Source organism: Plecotus auritus (assembly GCF_963455305.1).
Source record: "Plecotus auritus genome assembly, chromosome: 1".
Taxonomy (NCBI): domain Eukaryota; kingdom Metazoa; phylum Chordata; class Mammalia; order Chiroptera; family Vespertilionidae; genus Plecotus; species Plecotus auritus.
In genome coordinates, this window is record NC_137770.1 from 107,599,818 (window position 1) to 107,622,487 (window position 22,670).

Consider the following 22,670-nt stretch of genomic DNA (forward strand, 5'->3'; position numbering starts at 1 on the left):
TTATTTTAGGCAATTTTTAAAATATAAAAAGCCTTGCTCTAGCTGGTTTGGCTCAGTGGATAGAGCATCAGCCTTCAGACTGAACGGTCCCATGTTCGATTCCCGTCAAGGGCACATGCCCAATTGCAGACTCAATTCCCAGTAGGGGGCATGCAGAAGGCAGCAGAACAATGATTCCCCCTCATCATTAATGTTTCTATCTCTCTTACCCTCTCCCTTCCTCTCTCGAAAAATCAATAAAAATTTTTTTAATATATATAAAGACTTACACATGAATAACTTAGCAATTACTCAGAAAACTATCAAAAGAAATAATTTTATATTCAAAGCTTTAATATTAAATCAGGAATATAAATGAAAGACAAAGGAAATAGATTACTTCAGCTAAGAATTTATTACATTCTCTTTCTTCTCAGTTACAATTTCTAGGTAGCCATAAATATTTAATTTATTCCTAGTTTCTTTGTGAATTTCCTAACAGTGGAAAAGTAAGAATTAGCAATAAACTCTCTGATTTACAAGCTTAATCTCAAACTACATATTTTGTTTTAAATGTCTCACTACATGTCAAGAGCAGAATACTCTTCATATACTTTGCATAAGGACACTGTAAACTAGATTGTTAGAATTCTAGTTGCTGGAAAAAAGCATTCATCTGAGAACACCTTTTTATATTGTGTATTCATATTTGTGTATAATCATCCCTTTTATGACAGGGTATCTCAACCTCAGCACCACTAGCATTTTGGGACAGATCATTATTTGCTGTGGGAGGCTATCCTGTGCAATGCAGAATGTTTACTAGCATCTCTGGCCTCTACCCTCTAGAGCAGTGGTTCTCAACCTTCCTAATGCCGCGACCCTTTAATACAGTTCCTCATGTTGTGGTGACCCCCAACCATAAAATTATTTTCGTTGCTACTTCATAACTGTAATTTTGCTACTGTTATGAATTGTAATGTAAATATCTGTGTTTTCCGATGGTCTTAGGCAACCCTGCTAGCAGTTCTCAACCTGTGGATCGCGACCCACAGGTTGAGAACTGCTGCTGTAGAGCCTAAGACCATCGGAAAACACAGATATTTACATACAAAATTATCAACTTAAAAATTAGCCTGCCCCATTTGCAACAGCATGGATGGAACTGGAGAACATTATCCTAAGCGAAATAACCAGTTGGAGAAAGATAAATATCTCATGATCTCACTCATGTGGGATATAATGATCAACATAATTTGATGAACAAGAATAGAGCCAGAGACAAATGGTGGGGGGGAGGGAGGTTAGAGAGCAAAAAAAGGACTTGTATGCCTGCATATTAGCATAACCAACGGACAGTGGGGGTTTGCCTGGGGTGGGAATGGCTGGGGGTGGGGGTCAATTGGGGAAAAAGGAGACATATGTAAACTTTAGACAATAATAAAAAAAAAAAATTAGCCTGTCATAGTTGGTCAAACATTTAATTAACTCACCCCTAACACCTTGGCAGGACCAGACCAAATGATTTTGAGGGCCTTACAAGGTCCACAGGCCAACGTTCCCCACCTCTAGTCTAGATAATAGTGGCTTCCCCTCAGACCACACTGTGACAACTAAAAATTATTCATACATTGCCAAATGTCCCCTGGGGACAAAAGTGCCTTTGGTTTCGAACTACTGTTTTATCATATAAATCCTAGAATTATATTCAGATTTACAATTACTTCTATAATGTATCCATTGTTTTATGAATGCTTAATAATGTTAAATTAAAAAGGAAAATGTGGATAGATATACTGAATCAGTTTTATTGAAATTAAAGTAACTATAACTTCTCAAACAAAAAAATTAATTTGTATTTAAATTTTTTAAAAGGGGGAAAGAGCTGAAACAAATAAATATTATTTGTCTATTAGGTAATTATAATTAATTGAAATCACATAATAAGCTTTAAAAAAGAAAACAGTAAAAATAATCCACAGCTTGAACACATTTGTAAAATGGTTACCTTTGATCTTTTTACACACAGTAATTATGCCACAACAGTTTACTCAATGATACAAATTATAATTACACAAATTAACATTTTTTTTAAATGTTACCTTTGAATTTAGATTACTATTGAACATTATCCTCCTATGAGGAAAACCTATCCATGAAGACAAATTTCCATGTATTTCTCTTCCAAACGAATTCCAATCCTGGTGAATTCCCTAAGATAATAATGCTTCTCTGACTAAAAATGGACTCTGTTAATATAATAATTCTATATAGTAAGTCATTTCCCAGAACCTTGTCAAGAGAGTATTTATTCAACAAGTATTAAAGAAAAGTTCATATTTATTCCTGATACCTTTACTAAAGTTAGAAAAATAAAAATACCAAGAAACAGCCATTTTCTAAATGATGTTTATGGACAAACTCTACTAAATCTTTAGGAAACAACTAGTTCCTGTTAAAGTAGTTCAAATTTAAAGTTTTTCCAATTAAAAAAACTAACATTTAAACTGCCTCAACACAGTTTATAAGGCTAGCATAATTCTGAAACAAGAGAAAGTAGAATTTAATGAAAGAAAATCATAAACCTATCTCACTTATAAAAATATATTAACTAAACATTAGCAATCAAATCCAGTAATGTATTAATAAATAAATTGGGGGAAAAGCAGAAATGTTAAGAAAGTCTGTCTTTAGGAAATCTCACTGTAATCCTTTACATTAACAAAACAACATTGTCATCTCCACAGACCAACAAATCATTTGATAAAATTCAACATGGAATGAGAATAAAACTCAGCAAGTGAGGAATAGGTGATACCTCTTTAATTTGACTTTTGAAAATTACATAGAATAAATAATTTAGCAGGACACTGATGAAAAGCACTGTCATTAAAATCAATAATAATCTGTTTTCACCACTCTTATTCAAGACTAGAAGCCCAGAGCAGGAAATTGCATGGCTCCGCCCACCCGCGCCAGTCTTTGGCCGTTACAGCGTTATGGCCACTAGGTTTTTATAATATAGATAGTACTGGAAGTCCTAGCCACAGCGATCAGACAAGAAGAAAACATAAAAGGTATCCAAACTGGAAAGGAGGAATTAAAACTCTCATTATTCACAGATGACATGATACTGTACAAAGAAAACACTAAAGACCCCAACAAAAAACTACCAGATTTAATAAATGAATTTGGAAAAGCAGCAGTATACAAAATTAACACAGAGAAATTGATGGCATTTTATACACCAATAATTAACTATCACAGAAACAGAAACTAAAAAAAAATCCCATATACCACTGCAAAAACAAACAAACCAATAAGGTATCTAGGAATAAACCTAACTAAGGAGGTAAAAGACTGTATTTGGAAAACTATAGGACACTATAAAAAGAAATAGAGGATGATACAAACAAGTGGAAGTATATACCATGTTCATGGATTGGAAGACTTATCATCATTAAAATGTCCAAACTACCCAAAGCAAACTACAGATTCAACACAATTCCTATAAAAATACCAACAGAATATTTCACAGATCTAGAACAAATATTCCAAAAATATATATGGAACAAAAAAACAAACAAACAAAAAACAACAACCCTGAATAGCCTCATTAATCTTGAGAAAGAAGAAAAAATTGGAGGGATAAAAATACCAGATATCAAACTGTATTACAAAGCCACTGTAATCAAAACAGCTGGTACTGGCACATGAACAAGCATATAGATCAATGGAACAGAATGGAGAACCCAGAAATCGACCCAAGCCATTATGCTCAATTAATATTTGATAAAGGAAGCAAGAGCATATAATCAAGATAGTCTCTACAAAAAATGGAGTTGGGAAAATTGGACAGATACATGCAAAAAAATAAAAAAATAAACTAGATTACCAACTTACAACATATACAAGAATAACTGAAAATGGATAAAAGACTTAAGTGTAAGTTGTGAAACCATAAAAATCCTAGAACAGTGGTCGGCAAACTCATTAGTCAACAGAGCCAAATATCTAACAGTATGATTGAAATTTCTTTTTTGAGAGCCGAATTTTTTAAACTTAAACTTCTTCTAACGCCACTTCTTCAAAATAGACTCGCCCAGGCCGTGGTATTTTGTGGAAGAGCCACACTCAAGGGGCCAAAGAACCGCATTTGGCTCGCGAGCCGCGGTTTGCTGACCACTGTCCTAGAAGAAACCATAAGCAGCAAAATCTCAGACATCTCTCATACAATATGTTTACAGATACATCTCCTAGGGCAAGGGAAAAAATTAACAAATGGGACTATATCAAACTAAAAAGTTTCTGCACAGCAAAAGAAACCATCAACAAAATAAAAAGGAAACCCATTGTATGGGAGAACATATTCACCAATGATACATCTGATAAGGGATTAATTTCCAAAATATATCAAGAACTTATACAACAACATCAGAAAGACAAACATTCCAATTTAAAAATGGGCAAAGGACCTAAATAGACATTTCTCCAAAGAGGACATACAGATGGCCAAGAAATATATGAAAAAATGTTCAATGTCACTAATCATCAGAAAGATGTAAATTAAAATAATAATTAGGTATCACCTCATACCTGTCAGAATGGCTATCATCAACAAATAAATAAACAATAAATGCTGGCAAGAATGTGGAGAAAAGGGCATCTTAACCAGTACGCTGCTGGTAGGAATGCAGATTGGTGCAGCCACTATGGAAAACAGCATGGAATTTCCTCAAAAAATTAAAAATGGAACTGCCATTCCATTTTCACTTCTGGGAATATATCCTAAGAATCCCAAAACACCAATCAGAAAGAATATATGCACCCCTGTTTACAGCAATGTTATCCTATATAATAAAAGTTTAATATGCCAAGTGTTCAGTCGGCCAAAGCGTAATATGCTAATGATATGCTAAGGCCGCTCAACCGCTCGCTATGACGTGCATTGGCCACCAGAGGGAAGACGTTCCGTCCAGTAGGTTAGCTTGCTGCGGGGGTCCAGCCTATCGGGACTGAGCGAGACAGGCCAGACACTCCCTGGAGCCCTCCCACGGTCCATCCCCAGCACTGATCATGCACCAATGGGGTCCCTCGGACTGGCCTGCACCCTCTCGCAATCCGGGACCCCTTGGGGGATATTAGAGAGCCAGTTTCAGCCTGATGGCAGAATGACTGGTCGCTATGATGCTCACTGACCACCAGGTGGTGGACACTCAACGCAGGAGTTGCCCCCTGGTGGTCAGTCCGCTCCCACAGGGAGAGTGACGCTCAGCCAGAAGCCGGGCTCATAGCTGTCAAGCACAGTGGCAGTGGTGGGAGCCTCTTCTGCCTCCGCGGCAGCGCTAAGGATATCCAACTGCCAGCTCACAGGGAGCAGGCCTAAGCCGTCAGTCGGACATACCCTGAGGGCTCATGGACTGCGAGAGGGCACAGGCCAGGATGAGGGGACCACCCCCCGACCCCGGCCCAAATGCAGATTTCGTGCACTGGACCTCTAGTTTACAATAGTTAAGATCTGTTAACAGCCCAAGTGCCCATCAGTTGATGAGTGAATATAAAAGCTAGGGTACATTTATACAATGGAATACTATGTGGTTATAAAAAAGAAGAAGGAAGAAGGAGGGAGAAGGAGGGAGGAGGAGGGGGAGGGAGAGGGAGAGGGGGAGGGGGAGGGGGGAGGAGGAGGAGGAGGAGGAGGGGAAGGGGAAGGAGAAGGAGAAGGAGAAGGAGAAGGAGAAGGAGAAGGAGAAGGAGAAGGAGAAGGAGAAGGAGAAGGAGAAGGAGAAGGAGAAGGAGAAGAAGAAGGAGAAGGAGAAGAAGAAGGAAGAAGAAGAAGAAGGAAGAAGAAGGAAGAAGGAAGAAGGAAGAAGAAGAAGAAGAAACTCGTACCCTTTGGGATAGAATGGATGGACCTGGAGATTATTAAGCTAAGTAAAATAAGCCAGTCAGAGAAAGACAAGTACCATAGGACCTCATTTATATGCGGAATCTAATGAACAAAATAAATGGACAAGTAAAATAGGTCCTGAGGCATGGATACATGGAAGATCTCAGAGGGGAGGTGGACAGAGTTGAGAGTTGGGGGGACTGGAAGAGATTAACCAAAGAACATACATGCTTATCCACATAGCCCATGGACACAGACAATAATGTGGTGAAGGCCAGGGGTGGGACAGGGGCTGGGTGGAGGGGAGCAAAGAAGGGGAAATGGAGGACATCTGTAATACTATCAACAACAACAAAAAACTATAAAGAAAAAGTCAATAACAATATCAAGATGCTTTTATTCAACATTGTACTCGAGGTCCTAAGCAATGTACAAATGTCTGAAAAATGAATTGAACTCATAAGTACCTAGAAGGAAAAAAATACTGATATTTGTCATTGACATAACCAATATCTGAAAACTCACATCCATGAAAATTACTAAGCTTTCTTTTGTTGTTGTTGTTAACCCTCACCTAGGATATTTTTTCTATTGGATTTTTTTTTTTTTTTACGATAGAGTGGAAGGGAGATATAGAGACACAGAGAACGAAGGAGAGAGAGAGACAGAGAAACATCTATGTAAGAGGGGCACATCAATTAGCTGTCTCCCACACATGCCCCAACCGGGGCTGGAAATAGAATCTGCAACCAGGTATATGCCCTTGACTGGAAATCAAACCCGTGACCCTTCAATATGCAGGCTGATGCTTTAACCACTGAGCAACACTGGCCAGAGTGAAAATCACTAAGTTCAATTGGCTGGCCAGATACAAGATCATCTAGTCAGTTTCCCATATATGAGCAATGACAAGTTGGAATTAACAGAATAAAAAATCGCATTCACACTAGGAAAACAATTGTTTAACACTAATAAGCTCTAAAAGAAAGGTAGAAAACCAAGTGAGGAATACTAGTAACACTTTACTTAGGCACTGAAAATTATACTTGAATATATACACCTTTGTTCCTACATGGAACAACTAAACTTTGTAAACATGTACTTCTCCCATAATCTATAAATGCTACAAATTCAATGCAATGTTTAGCACGTAATATGGTTAGTATAACGCCTAGCACACAGTAGCACTTAATGAAATTTATTGAATGAATGAAAGAATGAATGAATGAACAAACACACACGTGAACAAAAGAATGCTAACACACATGCCAAGTAAAGCAAAATTAAAGACTTGGAACTGGTTACATGTGAGGAAACTAAGAAAACACCCCCATTTCCAGTTTGGAAAAAGAATGGGCAGTTGTGCCAGCACCTAAGATAGAAACTACCTAAAACATGAGTGTCAACTAAGCTAAGTGCTAATATTACAACTATGAATAAAAAATTATTGTGCCTTAAGACCTCATAATATAGGAAAATAAAGTGTAACAAAAATATCATTTAAACACATAATAGAAACAATGCTAAAGTTACACATGGGATATCATGGGAGCAAAAAGGAAGCGACCTGGAAACAAGTACTTATGGCTTAGACACAAGAGTTAGCCAGGTAAAAGCGGGGGATACAGGAGTCTGCAAGAACAAAAGTTTGAGGGGGGGAAAGTCAGGAATGATGCTGACTCATAGAGTGGGCAAACGGAGCAGCAAAAGAAATATCTAAGGAGAAGCAAATGACAGAATAAGGAGAGTTTTTATGTCATGTAAAAAAAACATGGCCATTTTCTAGTAACATTTAGAGAACTAGTGAAGACTTTACACCAGGAAGTACATTCTGATTTAAAATTTAAAAATATTACAGCTTTTAGAGGGCCACAACAAGAAACAGAGATCAGTTAAGAGGTTGGTACAACAGTATAGAAACAAGATGAACAAAGATGCAATAGGACAAGAATAGTAGAAATGGAGACCCAGAGCCAGATTCAATAAATAATTAGAAGGTTAAATTAACATACATATTCCTTATGTAAAGCATATTTTTTGTTATGTGTGTTTTTAACTATACATTAAATAATGTCAAGATGAAAAATAGGATAAAAAGAGAGGAGCATAGAAGAGTTCCATTTAGACTGCATAAAGTTTCATATGCCTTTTGAAAATCCAGGTGTACAGGGCTGACTGGCTCAGACTGTGAGATATACAGAATGGGAGCTCAGCAAAAAAATCGGTGGAGCCAATAACTGAAGATAGTACATAGAATGAGAGCAGGAGGAAAACAGAACCCTGAAGAATAATCAGAGAAGAACCAAGATAGTGGCATAGGTAAATGCCTGTCCTGGCCACCTCCCACAACCACATCAAAATTACGACTAAAAATATAGAACAACCATCATGCAGAACTGCCTGAAAGTTGGCTGAATGTAAGTCCTACAACTAGAGAAGTAAAGAAGAAAACATATTGAGACTGGTAGGGGGGCGGAGGTGCAAAGGGGCAGAGGTGCAGAATGGGCTGGACCTGCATCCTCATGCACCGGCTTTTTTTGTTTGTTTTTTTAATCAGGATGGAGATCGTCTCTGCAGAGGCTGTGGGTAAAAACAAGGAGTCCCAGCCCCACAACAGACCCCCTACCCAGAGTTCCAGAGCTGGGAAAAGAAGTACCTGTAACTACAATTGTAAAAAACAACAGGGATTGGGGCTCAGTGACGCAGATGCTGCTGGAGACACAGCTGTTCCTCTTAAAGGGCCGGCACACTAACTGAACTTACAAGGTCCCACTTCCTCTGAGCTCTAGCACCGGGGCAAAGCTATGGGGAACAGACACATATGAGAAGGAACTGGAATATCTGGCATCAGGGCAAGAATTCAGGAGCAGCTTTCTACCATACAGAGGTACTGGTAGGGGTCACTGTTCCTATGCTGGGACCTCCCCGATGACAGGGCTGACTGGCAGCCATTTCTATTTGCTCCTTTCTGGTGAGTCCCTGAGACCCCACCCCATCCAATTTACAGTCCCATCCAACCTGTATGCAGCAGCTTTTGCATATGAATGACCTATCCTTGCTTAGGCTCCACACTTTGCTAAAAATCTCTTAAACAAGCTGCAGCTGGGTCACGAAGCCCCAAACATATCAATAAAAGGCACAAAACCCAGCACTAGCACCAGTCTGCCTTGCTTCACAACTGGGCCTCACCTGGACATTTCCAAACCCGATACAAATACAAGGAATCTACAGATATCTCTGTAGCTCCTCCCGGGTGGCCCCAGATAGTTTGCACCTCCCTGGAGAACCAAGAAACCGTGCACCCAGTGTACAGCGTCAGACCATACCAGATTACAACTCTACACATCCGTAAGTGACAAGGGGCAGACTCAGTGAGCACCAAAGCCCCACTGAAGCAAGTCCGGCTCCATAGGGTGTCACCTGCACAGCAGCTCTCCCACTGTAGTTGCTGCCAGTCCTCACAGTCAATTGGCCTGAAGGTCAATTCTTCGCAGTGACACCAACAGCAATCAAGGCTTAACTACAACAGGACAATGCACACAGACCACAGAGGGGCGTGCCTAGAGTGCCCAGCTCAGGTGACTGGGGAAGCTGAGCCACTGGACCCTATAAGATACCTACTATACAAGGCCACTCTACCAATTTCATGAGACAAAGCAGCTCTATCCAGAACACAGAAACAAACACAAGGAAGCAGCCCAAATGCAGAGACAAAGAAACATGTCAAAAGAAAGAAATGGAGGCAAGCAAACTACTGGATGTAGGAGTTCAAAACCACGGTTATAAGGTTACTCAAGAAGCTCCATGAGACCTTCAAGGGACTTAGTGAGATTTTCAAGGATCTTAGTGAGAATGCCAAAAAAAAGGGGGGGTGAAGGGGAAGGACCAGTCACAAATTAAGCATACACTGACTGAAATAAAGAATAATATACAGGGATACAACAGTAGAATAAAGAATTCCAAGAATCAAATAAACAATTTAAAATATGAGGAAGCAAAAAAAAAACAACAACAAAAAATTCCAAAGAAGAAAAAGAAAAAAGAATCCAAAAATATGAAGGTAGTGTAAGCAGCCTCTGGGACAACTTCAAGTGCACCAACATTTGCATTACGGGAGTACCAAAAAAAGAGAAAGCAAGATACTGAAAACCTATTCGAAAAAATAATGACAGAAAACTTCCCCTACCTGGTGAAAGAAATAGGCTTACAAGTCCAGAAAGCATAGATAGTCTCAAACAAGAGGAACCCAAAGAGAACCAGACCAAGACACATCATAATTAAAATGCCAAGGGCTAAAGACAAAAAGAGAGTCTTAAAAGCAGCAAGAGAAAAGCAGTTATTAGTTACCTACAAGGAAGTAATGACTATCACCTGATTTCTGAACAGAAACTATGCAGGCCAGAAGGAAGTGGCAAGAAATATTCAAAGTGATGAATAGTAAGAACCTACAAGCAAGATTACTCTACCCAGCAAACCTATTATTTAGAATTGAAGATCAGATAAAGAGTTTCACAGACAAAAAAAGGCTGAAGGAGATCATCACCACCAAACCAGTATTACATGAAATGCTGAAGAGTATTCTTTAAGAGAAAGAAGAAAATGAAAAAGATAAAAAATATGAACAATAAAAAGGCAATCTTTCCTAATAATAAACATGTAAATTGACCATACCTCTGCTACGCTCATAGCCAATCAGATTGAGTATGCAAATTAACCCAATAAAGATGGCGGTTAATTTGCACACATACCTGGGTCCCGGGAACCTCCTCGGCACCCAGGTCACTCCCAGCCGCCATCCCGCCAAGGCTTTAAGCTTGGGGGATGGGGGTAACCGCTTCCCAAGCCTACAGCCTGGGGTGAAGGCTGTAGGCTTGGGAAGGAGCCAAGCCTGGGATCAGAGGGGCGGGGGGTGCCCGCTTCCCAAGCCTACAGCCTGTTGCAGAGGCTGTAGGCTTGGGAAGGGGCCAAACCTGGGATCGGAGGGGCGGGGGGGGGGGGGGGGATGCCCGCTTCCCAAGCCTACAGCCTGGCACAGAGGCTGTAGGCTTGGGAAGTGGCCGAGCCTGGAATCTGAGGGAAGGGGAAAAAATCAATGGAAACATATCCTCAGGTGAGGATAAAAGGAAAAATAAAGAAAGAAATGTCATATATTATGAAAGGCACATCTTGAAAATGCCTAAAGAAAGTTGTCATTTTTTCATGGTGAAGGGACGGGAGTCCATGCTGATGAAAATATCTTGGTGGCTGCGGTGACTGGCAGTGGCTGCAGCAGCAGGGTGATGGGGCTGGTGCCTTCCCCTGATCAGCCCAGTCGCCTCCTGCAAAGGGAGGACAGACTGCTCCAACAGGGAGCGGGCCTAAGCCATCAGTAGGACATCCCCTGAGGGCTACCAGTATGTGAGAGGGGACAGGCTAGGCTGAGGGACCCCGCCCCCGTGCACGAATTTCGTGAACCGGGCCCCTAGTAAATACATATCAACAAATGAATCTAGAAACCAAAATAAACGAATAAGAAATCTAATGAACAGAATAAACTGATGCATAATCTATAATCAGAGGCATAGAAATGGAACAGGCTGACGACTCTTAGAGGAAAAGGGACTGGGGGTGGGGGCAGGAAGAGATCAAACAAAGATCTTATATGCATACTAGGGGCCCAGTGCAGGAAGGTTCGTGCATGGGGGTGGGTCCCTCAGCCCGACCTGCACCCTCTCCAATCTGGGAGCCCTCAGGGAAGCCCTCTCCAATCCGGGAGTTTCTGTCCGTCTTTGCAATCATATGAGTGAATTGTCTGAGACCCCCAACCCAGTTTGGTTTGGTGCTCACAGAATAATAGAGGTCTTTTTTTTTTCTTTGCTCCATTGGCAGAGATTTCCTATAAGATGCAGGATATCTTCCCTTGACACTGTGACTTTACTTAGGTCTCTCACCTTTGCTTTCCCTCCATCCCCCACCCGCAATAGTAACTTGCTCCAGGCTCACTTTGCTCTAGTGTCTAGGGATCCCGCAATGCGTCTGCCACCAGAACTATGATTCCCAGCATTCCGGGTGCTCCCCATGCTCTGGGCTTCCGCTTCTGCACAAACGAAAAGAACTGCAAATTCCAGCCGTCCCCAGGCCTGGCTGACGGGACCGGACACTCCGGTGGCGTCCCCGGGACGCTGGCTGCTCAGCACCGGCACACACACGCACGTGCTGCCCACAGGCTCAAAGCGAGCGGGGTCCTGGAGATGCCCACCCCACCCCCAGCCACTCGGCACCTGCGCGCATAGGCCCCGAGCGACCGGACGGTGGGGGGGGGGGGGGAGGAACGCCCCCGGCTGCTCGGCACCTGCATACCTCCATGATGCCCACAGGCCCGCAATCTTTGTCAGGTTAATTTGCATACTTGCTCCTGATTAGCTGTAGGCATCGTGGAGGTACAGTCAATTTATATATTTGTCTATTATTAGTGTAGATATGCATTACCTATGGGCACAGACAGTAGGGTGGTGAAGGCCTGGGGCAAGGTGGAACCAGGTGGAGGGGGGCAATGTATGTGTGTGGGGAGAGGGACATCTGTAATATTCTCAACAATAAAGATTTTAAAAATAAATTAATTTAAAAAAAATTAAATAATTAATTAAAATCCGAATACAGATATACAGGTTAGCACCAGGTCTGGCACCGTAACTTTACTGTTGTTGTTATTATTGTAAGTATTATTGCAATTGATATTATTAAGTTACTAAGCAAAGTAAGAGGATCTAGTAAAACAGGCAAACAGGAAACTCAACAGTAGAAGATGCAACAGGAAAAGTCAAGAAGAAAAACTTCATAAAAGAAGGAACTTGACAGTACCAATCCAAAGACTGAAAAGATCACTAGATTCAGCAATTAAGAAGTCATTAAAAGACTTCAACTTCCAGCCTCAAGGATCTGAAATTATCTTCCTTCCATAAACAACCAGAAAAGTCAGTAAAACACCAAAAATTATTTGTACAACAAGCCGTAGAGGACTATGTGTGATTCCTGAGAGAAGTAACAAAGGAAATGAGCACTACCACTCCCATGATTTCTGACCGGAGGTGGTTTCCAGAAAGCAGCCCAGGAAGAACTCCAAGCAGAGTTTAGCAAGCTCAGTAAGTGAACAAGACAGAGATACAAGTTTGCATGTACTACTTAAAGTAACAAAGAGAATAACATAAGTGAAAATCCTAATAAAAGAGCAATATGCAAATTAACCATCACTCCGTTACACCCACAAGCCACGCCCACCAGCCAATCAGGAGTGAGTATGCAAATTAACCCAACCAAGATGGCTACAGCCAGAGAGAGAGAGAGAGCAGGAGGGAGGCTTGGGTTTCCCCAGCAATGGAGGAAGCCAAGCTTTCCGCACACCCTGGCCGGCCAGGCCTCCACTCCAGGCTACAAAGTTTCAATTATAGAAGATAAATAAATCCCAACAAAAATGGCTGCCACCACTGAGCGAGCAGAAGGCTTGGCTCTGCTCTAGGCTACAAAGTTTCAATTGTAGAAGATAAATAAAACCCAGATACCAGGGCCTCCGCTTGGGTCGCCGGGGGGCGTGGCCGGCCAGCAAACCACCACAGGCCCCTTGCTCAGGCTGCCTCATGCTCCAAGGGAACCCCCACCCTGATCTGGGACACCCTTCAGGGCAAACCAGCTGGCCCCCACCCATACACCAGGCCTCTATCCTATCTAATAAAAGAGTAATATGCAGATTGACCATCACTCCAACACACAAAATGGCAGCCCCCATGTGGTCAAAATGGCTGCCCCCATGTGGACAAAATGGCTGCCCCCATGTGGACACAAGATGGCCACCACAAGATAGCCAGCAGGGGAGGGCAGTTAAGGGAAAACAGGCTGGCAGGGGAGCAGTTAGGCATCAATCAGGCTGGCAGGGGAGTGGTTAGGGGGTGATCAGGAAGGCAGGCAGAAGCGGTTAGGGGCAATCAGGAAGGCAGTCAGGCGAGCAGTTGGGAGCCAGCAGTCCTGGATTGTGAGAGGGATGTCCGACTGCCCGTTTAGGCCCGATCCCGGTGGAATCGGGCCTAAACGGGCAGTCGGACATCCCTCGAGGGATCCCAGATTGGAGAGGATGCAGGCTGGGCTGAGGGACTCCTCCCCCCCACTCCCCTCATGCAGGAATTTCGTGCACCAGGCCTCTAATAATTAGGTAAATATCAAATACTACAGAAAGGAAAAGGAGAAGAGAATGGTCCCTATTTTTTTTAATTGGGAAATTTTCAAACTTGGTATTCTTCAAAATTGATAACCCAGGAAATAGAGGCAGCAGTGATGTCTGAAATCAAAAGATATAACAGTAATTCTAAATAGAAGAATATATAGTTAGAAGAGGTTTATTGGCAATGAATGGTAAAACTTTAATATTTCACATTCTCATTTTCCACCAGTTAAATTTTTTATGATCATTTGAAATATTGTTCATTTGCTATTAAAAATAGTTTCTAGTAGAAATAAGAAATTTGTTTTCTTGATCCAAGATGGCGGCGTAGGTAAACACCTAAACTGCTGCCTCGCACACAATTTCAAAACTACAACTAAAAGACAAAACGTCTATCACCCAGAATCACAGGAAAGCTGGCTGAGTGGAAGTTCTACAACTAGAAGGAAAGAGCAAACAGTATTGAGAGGTGCACAAGCACTGAAAAGCTGAGGTACGGAGGCGTGCGAATCAGGCTAGTGACGGGCGTATGGGAGTGCTGCTTTTTTCAACCAGAAGGGAGACAAGCTCCCGATTACTCCAACTCCAGTTTCTGGAGAGACGCGGGGGACCCAAACTCCTACGGGGAGAAGCTGGACTGTCTGCCATGGGGTCGAAAAGTGAGGGTGGCTTGCTTGCAGGGCTGCGCCCAGGAATAATTGTTTACTGTGCTGGGGCACGGGACGCGGGGACATGGTTGGAGACACAGAGCCGTCTAACTGGCAGCCATCACTGTTTGCCACACCTTAGCCTAGTGAAGCCCTGAGACCCCGCCCCGCACAATCTACAAACCCACCCAAGCTCCAAGCAGCGGCTTTAGCATATGAATGACCTGCCCTATCGCAGCTTAGCAGCTTAACCTAGCAAACTTGCAGCCCAGGTCAGACAGCTCCAAAACCTCCAAACCCCAAGCAAAGAGGAGAAAACTGTAGTTCTCGCTGTAGCTCCTGCTGGGTGGCCTCAGACAGTAGCTGACCTGCACCCCATTAGAGATCCAGAAGCCAGTGTACCTAGTGGTCAGTGTGAGACACCTGATTTCAACTCCTCACATCCATAAGTGACACATTCAAGAGGCAGACTCAGTGAGCACCAAAGCCCCACTGAAACAAGTCCTGCACCATAAGCTTGTCTCCAACGCAGCAGTTCTTCCATTATAGACACAGTGGGTCCTCACAGCCAATTGGCCTGGAGGTCAATTCCTCCCAGTGTACCAACAGCAATCAAGGCTTAACTACACCAAGACTTTGCACTCAGCCCACAAAGGGGTGTACCAAGAGCATCCACCTCAGGTGATTGGGGAGGCTGAGCTACCGGCCCCTATAGGTCACCTACCACACAAAGCCACTCCATCAACACAAGGAAGCAACAAAATGCGGAGACAAAGAAACATGTCACGAATTAAAGAAATGGAGGAAAGCAAACTACTGGACGACATAGAGTTCAGAACCACATTTATAAGGTTACTCAAGAATCTTCTAAAAACCTCTGAGGAACTTAGTGAGACCTTTACGGATCTTAATGAGAATGCCAAAAAAATGGAAAAGGACCAGTCAGAAATTAAGCATACACTGTCTGAAATAAAGAATATATAGAAACTCAACTGTAGATCAACGTACCCCAAGAATCAAACCAAAGATCTGAAATATGAGGAAACAAAAAACACCCAACCAGAAAAACAAAAAGAAAAAAGAATCCAAAAATATGAAGATAGTGTAAGGAGCCTCTGGGACAACTTTAAGTGTACCAACATCCGAATTTTTGGGGTGCCAGAAAAAGAGAGAGAGCAAAATATTGAAAACCTATTAGAAGAAATAATGACAGAAAACTTTCCCTACCTGGTGAAAGAAATAGACTTACAAATTCAGGAAGCTCACAGAACCCCTACAAGAGGAATCCAAAGAGGACCACATCAAGACACATCATAATTAAAATGCCAAGGGCACAAGACAAAGAGAATCTTGAAAGCAGCAAGAGAAAAACGATTAGTTACCTACAAGGGAGCACCCATACGACTGTCAGCTGATTTCTCAACAGAAACTATGCAGGCCAGAAGGGAGTGGCAAGAAATATTCAAAGTGATGAACAGCAAGAACCTACAACCAAGATTACTCTACCCAGCAAAGCTATCATTTAGAGTTGAAGGTCAGATAAAGAGCTTCACAGACAAGAAAAAGCTAAAGGAGTTCATCACCACCAAACCAGGATTACATGAAATGCTGAAGGGTATTCTTTAAGAAGAGGAAGAAGAAGAAAAAGGTAAAGATAAAAATTATGAATAACAAAACGACATCACATACATACCTACCAACAAGTGAATCTAAAAATCAAGTGAATATAAAAATAAAATAAAAAATAAAATAAAATAAAATAAAAATCAAGTGAATAAAAAATCTGAAGAACAGAATGGACTGGTGAATATAATAGAATCAGGGACATAGAAAGGGAGTGGACTGACAATTCTCAGGGGGGAGGGGGTGTGAGGGGTGCGGGAAGAGATTGGACAAAAATCTTACACCTATGGATGAAGACAGTGGCGGGGGGTAAGGGCATGGGGTGGGGTGGGGAATCATGTGGAGATGAGCTATGGGGGGAAACAAAAAAGAGGAACACCTGTAATAATCTGAACAATAAAGATTTATTTAAAAATAAATAAGTAAATAAATAAAAAGGGAAAAAAAAGAAATTTGTTTTCTTAATTTAACTGCATACTTATAATAGGTTTAAACTTTCTATTCCAAAGTGTGGAAAGAGATAAAAGAACACTCAGTAATTTTACTAACACTGTCATCTCTGACCATGTTTATTATCAACAACTCAGACCACTGAGAAAACTTCAAGGTAATTACCACTGATTCATCACTAATGACTTTTTCCTCAAGAACTCTTGAAAATATAAATTCTTGATAGAAAAAATACTTAGTATAAAATACTGAACTAATTTTTGCATTTACACAAAACGTACATTGCCCAGCCAGTGTGGTTCAGTGGTTGGGCATTGACCTATGAACCAGAAGGTCATGGTTCAATTCCCAGTCAGGGCATATGCCTGGATTGTGGGCCCGATCCCCAGTAGGGGGCATGTACTCATCATTGATATTTCTGTCTCCCTCCATCTCTCCCTTTCTTTCTGAAATCAATAAAATATATTTTTAACACATATTAACTACAACAAGGGATTGTTTAAGCAATTATACACCAGTTTGTCTAGTGAACCAAAAAAATGGTGGTGGTGTTTTAAAAAAATATATATTTTATTGATTTTTTTTTTTTTACAGAGAGGAAGGGAGAGAAATAGAGAGTTAGAAACATCGATGAGAGAGAAACATCGATCAGCTGCCTCCTGCACACCCCCTACTGGGGATGTGCCCACAACCAAGGTACATGCCCTTCACCGGAATCGAACCTGGGACCTTTCAGTCCACAGGCCGATGCTCTATAAACTGAGCCAAACCGGTTAGAGCAGGTGGTGGTGTTTTAATAAACACACTCAATGCTGGTGAAGGTACAATGTAACAACTTCAGTTTACTGCTACTAATTTTAATTAGCTGAACCTTTTTGCAAAACAGTTTGGCGTTATGTTGCAAAAGCTTTTTTAAAAATATTTTTTTATTTTTGATAGTATTACAGCTATCTCCCATAACCTTTTAAAAGTATTTTTAGGACCCTCAGCCAAGTCGGGGAGGGAATCCTAGATATAGAAAGAAAAAATTTCCCCCAAAAATATTCATTCCAATGTTATTTATCAGATGTAAATTACAAACAATCTAAAAATCCAACAGAGGAATAGTTAATAATGATCCAATAGAGGGGGTAATACTGTACAAACACTGTAAATGTTAATGACTTTTTAGTAACATGGTAAAAATTTTTGAGGATAATGAGAAAAGGAGCATATAAAACTGCTTCCAACTTCCAAATAAACTTTAACTGCAATTTTAAAAGTATGAAGAAAAACAAACTAAAACAACAGTATTCTCTGGACAATGGGATTTATATATTATTTGTTTTCTCTGTGCTTTATTTCCCAATTTTGTTACAATAAAAATACTTTGGGAGTTTGATTGGGGCAAGAATCTGGGGCAAGAATCTGGGGCACCTAACTAGTCCACTGACTAGTCCACTGACTAGTCCACCTAACTAGTCCACTGACTCATAAAATTGAGAATAGTATTAACACTGATGTTTCTTAAGGACTGGTCAATGGCTCATCTGTATCACTCACCTAGGGTACCTATTAGTGCACGTTCCTTTTGTTGTTGTTGTTCATCCTCACCTGAGGATAGTTTCCCATTGATTTTTAGAGAGAGTGGAAGGGAGGGGGAGAGACAGAGAAAGAGAAACAGAGAAACATTAATACGAGAGAAATACATCGGTTGGTTGCCTCCCGCACGCGCCCTGACCACGGCTGGGGATCGAGCCCAAAACTGAGGTAGTGCCTTTGGCCGGAATTGAACCTAGGACCTATCAGTCTGTGGGCGAATGCTTTGTCCACTGAGCCAAACCGGCTAGGGCCTAGGATGCTTATTAAAATTCTTGGGCCATATCCCAGAGTTACTGGGAGGTGGGAGACAGTAATTAGAGTGGTAGTCAAGAATCGGTATTTTTTAAGTACTTTATGTGATTTTTATGTATACTATTGTTCAGAAAACACCAATAGAACTCAATCTTTCTGAATGGGCTTAGGGCAAACTAGTTGCCCTGTCTCAATAAATTTGTATTATAAAACATATAATTACTTAAAGTCAATTCTGAAGTCCACATACCACCAGTTGCTTCTTACTATGCAGGTAAGTGAAAGGAAGAAGAGTTAAAATAAAATAAACAAAAAAGTATTTCTAATAAATAAATCAAAAATTAATTTTCTAATATTTATAAAAAGTATTCTACACTTCAATTGAACAACTTTGTTCATGAATTGTCAACAACAAAAATAAGTTAATTTTTTATGTTTCACATGGGGGGCAAGGAGTAACAAACCTTTGAAAGGAGAACAAAAAAACAAACTTAATTTTATAGGCCATATCTGTCACTAATTAACAACTAAATTGGGACTAGTACCTCTGCACATGACCTAATTTTACATTTAAAAAAAACTTGGCCTGTTCCACTTTATCTATATATAGAACTAAATAGTCCTCCCACTATCCACAGAAAGAAAAAAATTGAGAACCATAAAGAAGGTAAGTTTAAATTGTACCTGAATCTTTACTTTTTAATACCAAAAGGATTGATATTTGTCCCCTTTTTATTTTTGACATTCATGTAGTTCAAGAATTGTTTCTAAAATAAACTTCAGATATTGTCAGATTATATACCTCATCTCCTAATTAGCATATGCTACTCAATACTGAGGTATTTACCTTACTATAAATGCAAGATTACACTTATATTATTGAATGAATAAGTCTTTATTGTTTATCATAACTTTGACGTCAATTTAGGAGGGAAAAACACATTTACCAAAGTATCAGACTCCAAATCAAAACTTACATTATTTTTTAAATTCTATTTTAATTTATGTGCCTTCAGTAATTTATTTGCTTAAACTCTGCCTTAACATAGTAGCTAATTATTGTAACACTCAACCACTGAACAAAACAGAAAACAAAAAACTGTCAATAAGCCAATATTGTTAAAAGTAGACTAAAATTCTAGTTTTACTACTGAAAATTACTTATTAATTTTTTATATCTTTATTGTTTAGAGTATTACAGATGTTCACCACCCTTCCCCCCCCCCGCCCCATTACCCTCCTCCACCCAGTCCTGTCCCATCCCAAACCTTCACCACCCTATTGTCTGTGTCCATGGGTAATACATATATGCATATCAGTTCTTTGGTCAATCTCTTCCCCACTCCATATCCCCTTCCCACTGAGATTCATATGTCTGTTACATGTTTCCATGCCTCTGGTTCTACTTTATTCATCAGTTTATTTTGTTCATGAGATTCCTTCTTTTATTTTGATTTTTAGGTTTACTTGCTGATAGAAATGTATTTATTGTCATTTTATTGTTCCCCTTGCCCTTCAGCTTCTTCAAAAAGACCCTTTAACATTTCTTGCAATACTGGTTTGTGGTGGTGAACTCCATTAGCTTTTTCTTGTCTATGAAGCTCTTTATCTGACCTTCAATTCTTAATTATAGCTTTGCTGGGTAGAGTAATCTTGCTTGTAAGTCCTTGCTTTTCGTCACTTTGAATATTTTTTGCCACTCTCTTCTGGCCTGAAGTTTCTGTTGAAAAAAATCAGCTGATAGTTGCATGGGCGATCCTTTGTAAGTAACTAATTGTGTTTCTCTTGCTGCTTTTAAGATTCTTTGTCTTTAACCTTTGGCATTTTAATTATGATGTGTCTTGGTGTGAGCCTCATTGGGTTCATCTTGTTTGGGACTCTCTGTGCTTCCTGGACTTGTAAATGTATTTTCTTTCACCAAGTAAGGGAAGTTTTCTGCCATTATTTTTTCAAATAGTTTTTCAGTTTTTTGCTCCCTCTCTTCTCCTTCCTGCAACCCCGGTGTAAATGTTGGTACACTTGAAGTTGTCCCAGAGACTCCTTACACCATCTTCATATTTTTGTATTCTATTTTCATTTTCCTATTTTGACAGGGTGTTTTTTGCTTCCTTATATTCCAAATCGCTGATTTGATTTGCAGTATCCTCTACTCTAATGCTGATTCTCTGTAACTTATTCTTCTTTTCAGTTAGTGTATTCTTCATTTCTGACTTGTCCTTTTTCATGTCTCTGATGTTCTAATTTCCTTGAGATTCTCAATAAATTCCTTGACATTCTCACTAAGATCCTTAAAGTTCTCATTAAGTTCCTTCAGCATCCTTATAACCATTGTTTTGAACTCTGTATGTAGTAGTTTTCTTCCATTTCATTTAGTTCTTATTCTGGAGATTTCTTCTGTTCTTTCATTGTAACATGTTTCTTTCTCTCCACATTTTGGCTGCTTCCCTATGCTTGTTTCTATGTATTGAGTAGAGCTGCTATGTCTCCTGGAATTGATAAGAGTGCCTTGTATAGGAGGTGTCCAGCAGGGCCCAGTGGCTCAACCTCCCCAGTCACCTGAGCTGGGCACTCTAGGTGCACTGTCCTGTTGTAGTTGAGCCTTGACTGCAGTTGATGTCACTTGGAGGAATTGAGCCTCAGGCCAATCGGCTGTGAGGACCAGCTGTGACTACAGAGGAAGAACTGCTGTGCATAAGACACCCCTATGAAGCAGGAATTGTTTCAGCAGGGCTTTGGTGCTCACAGAGCCCGCCCCTTAAGTGTGTCACTCATGGATGTAGTAGAGTTGTAATCGGGTATGGTGTAAAGCTGTCCACCAGGTGCACAGGCTCTGGGGCCTCCCAGGAGTTGCAAAGTCAGCTACTGCCTATGCCCTTCTTTGGGCCACCCAGCATGAGTTACAGAGCGATCTGCAGATGGCTGCTACATGTGTTGGGCTAGGAGGTGCCCAGGAAAGGCCAAACTGTGAGCCTTGGCAAGCTGCAGCTAGTGCCGGGCAGGGGCCCCTTACTAGAGGTTTGAGACACACTGAGTCCAGCTGCTGCTTGTTTGAGAGATTTTAGGAAATCTTTGAAGCCTGAGCCAGAACAGGCCACTCATATGGAAAAGACACTGCAAAAAGTTTGGGTGAGGCGGCAAATTGGGTAAAGTGGATTATCAGGGAATCACCAGGGCAGTGGGAAACTGTGCAGGCCAGCTTGATGGAGACTCAGATATGGCACCTACCAGTGAGCTCTGTGGGGGGTGGGGGGGAGGAGGTCCCAGCACTTTTGTCTAGGAGCAAGCTGCCCCTAAGTTCTTGCCCTGATGCCAGACAATGTACTTCCTCCCTCTGTATCCCTGGATCCTTTTAAGCTGCTGCCCATGCGCTATAGCTCAGTGAAAGTGAGTCTGAGTAAATCTGTGCATTGGCCCTTTAAGAGGAATACCTGGGAATCTTAGTGGCCCTATTTCCCTCAGACTCAATCCCCACTGGTTTTAACAGCCTAAAGTTATGGAGATTTCTCTTCCTGGCACTGGAACCCTGATCTGGGAGCATGATGTGCAGCTGGGACCCCTTTCTCCTCACAGGAGGCCTCCTCAGTCAAGATATCCCTCCCAATTAAAAACACACACCATACATGCATGTTGGACCAGCCCATTCCTCACTTTCAAACCTCCTGCCAGTCTCAATGTGCCTTCTTCTTTAATTCTCTAGTTGTAGGACTTCCATCCAGCCAGATTTGCTTGAGGGAGGATGCAAGTACCAGTGTTTACCTACGATGTCATCTTGGTTCCTCCTCCATATTAATTTTAACTGAAAAATACAACTTTCCAAAAGGCAATCTTTTAACTAAAAGCCAAATTTTAGGAGGGGGGGGGGAGAAGAGAAGACATGTATTATCCTGTTTCATTATTTTAAAATATAATCTTACAAATTATAGTGTTCGTATCTTAAAGCATGATGACATTCAGACTTCAAGTTCTATAGAGCATACTGATATTTTCTATGATTTACTTATTTAGGTAACATTTAAAAACTAATTATGAGTTAGGTGGGAGATAGATAGGAGATGAA

The 22,670-nt window shown here is 40.9% G+C and overlaps 1 protein-coding gene across 6 annotated transcripts in view; it reads right to left on the reverse strand.

Moving 5' to 3' along the window:
* ARHGAP12 (Rho GTPase activating protein 12) overlaps positions 1–22,670 on the reverse strand; it is a 189,685-nt gene that overhangs the window by 82,462 nt on the left and 84,553 nt on the right. The window lies entirely within an intron of this gene.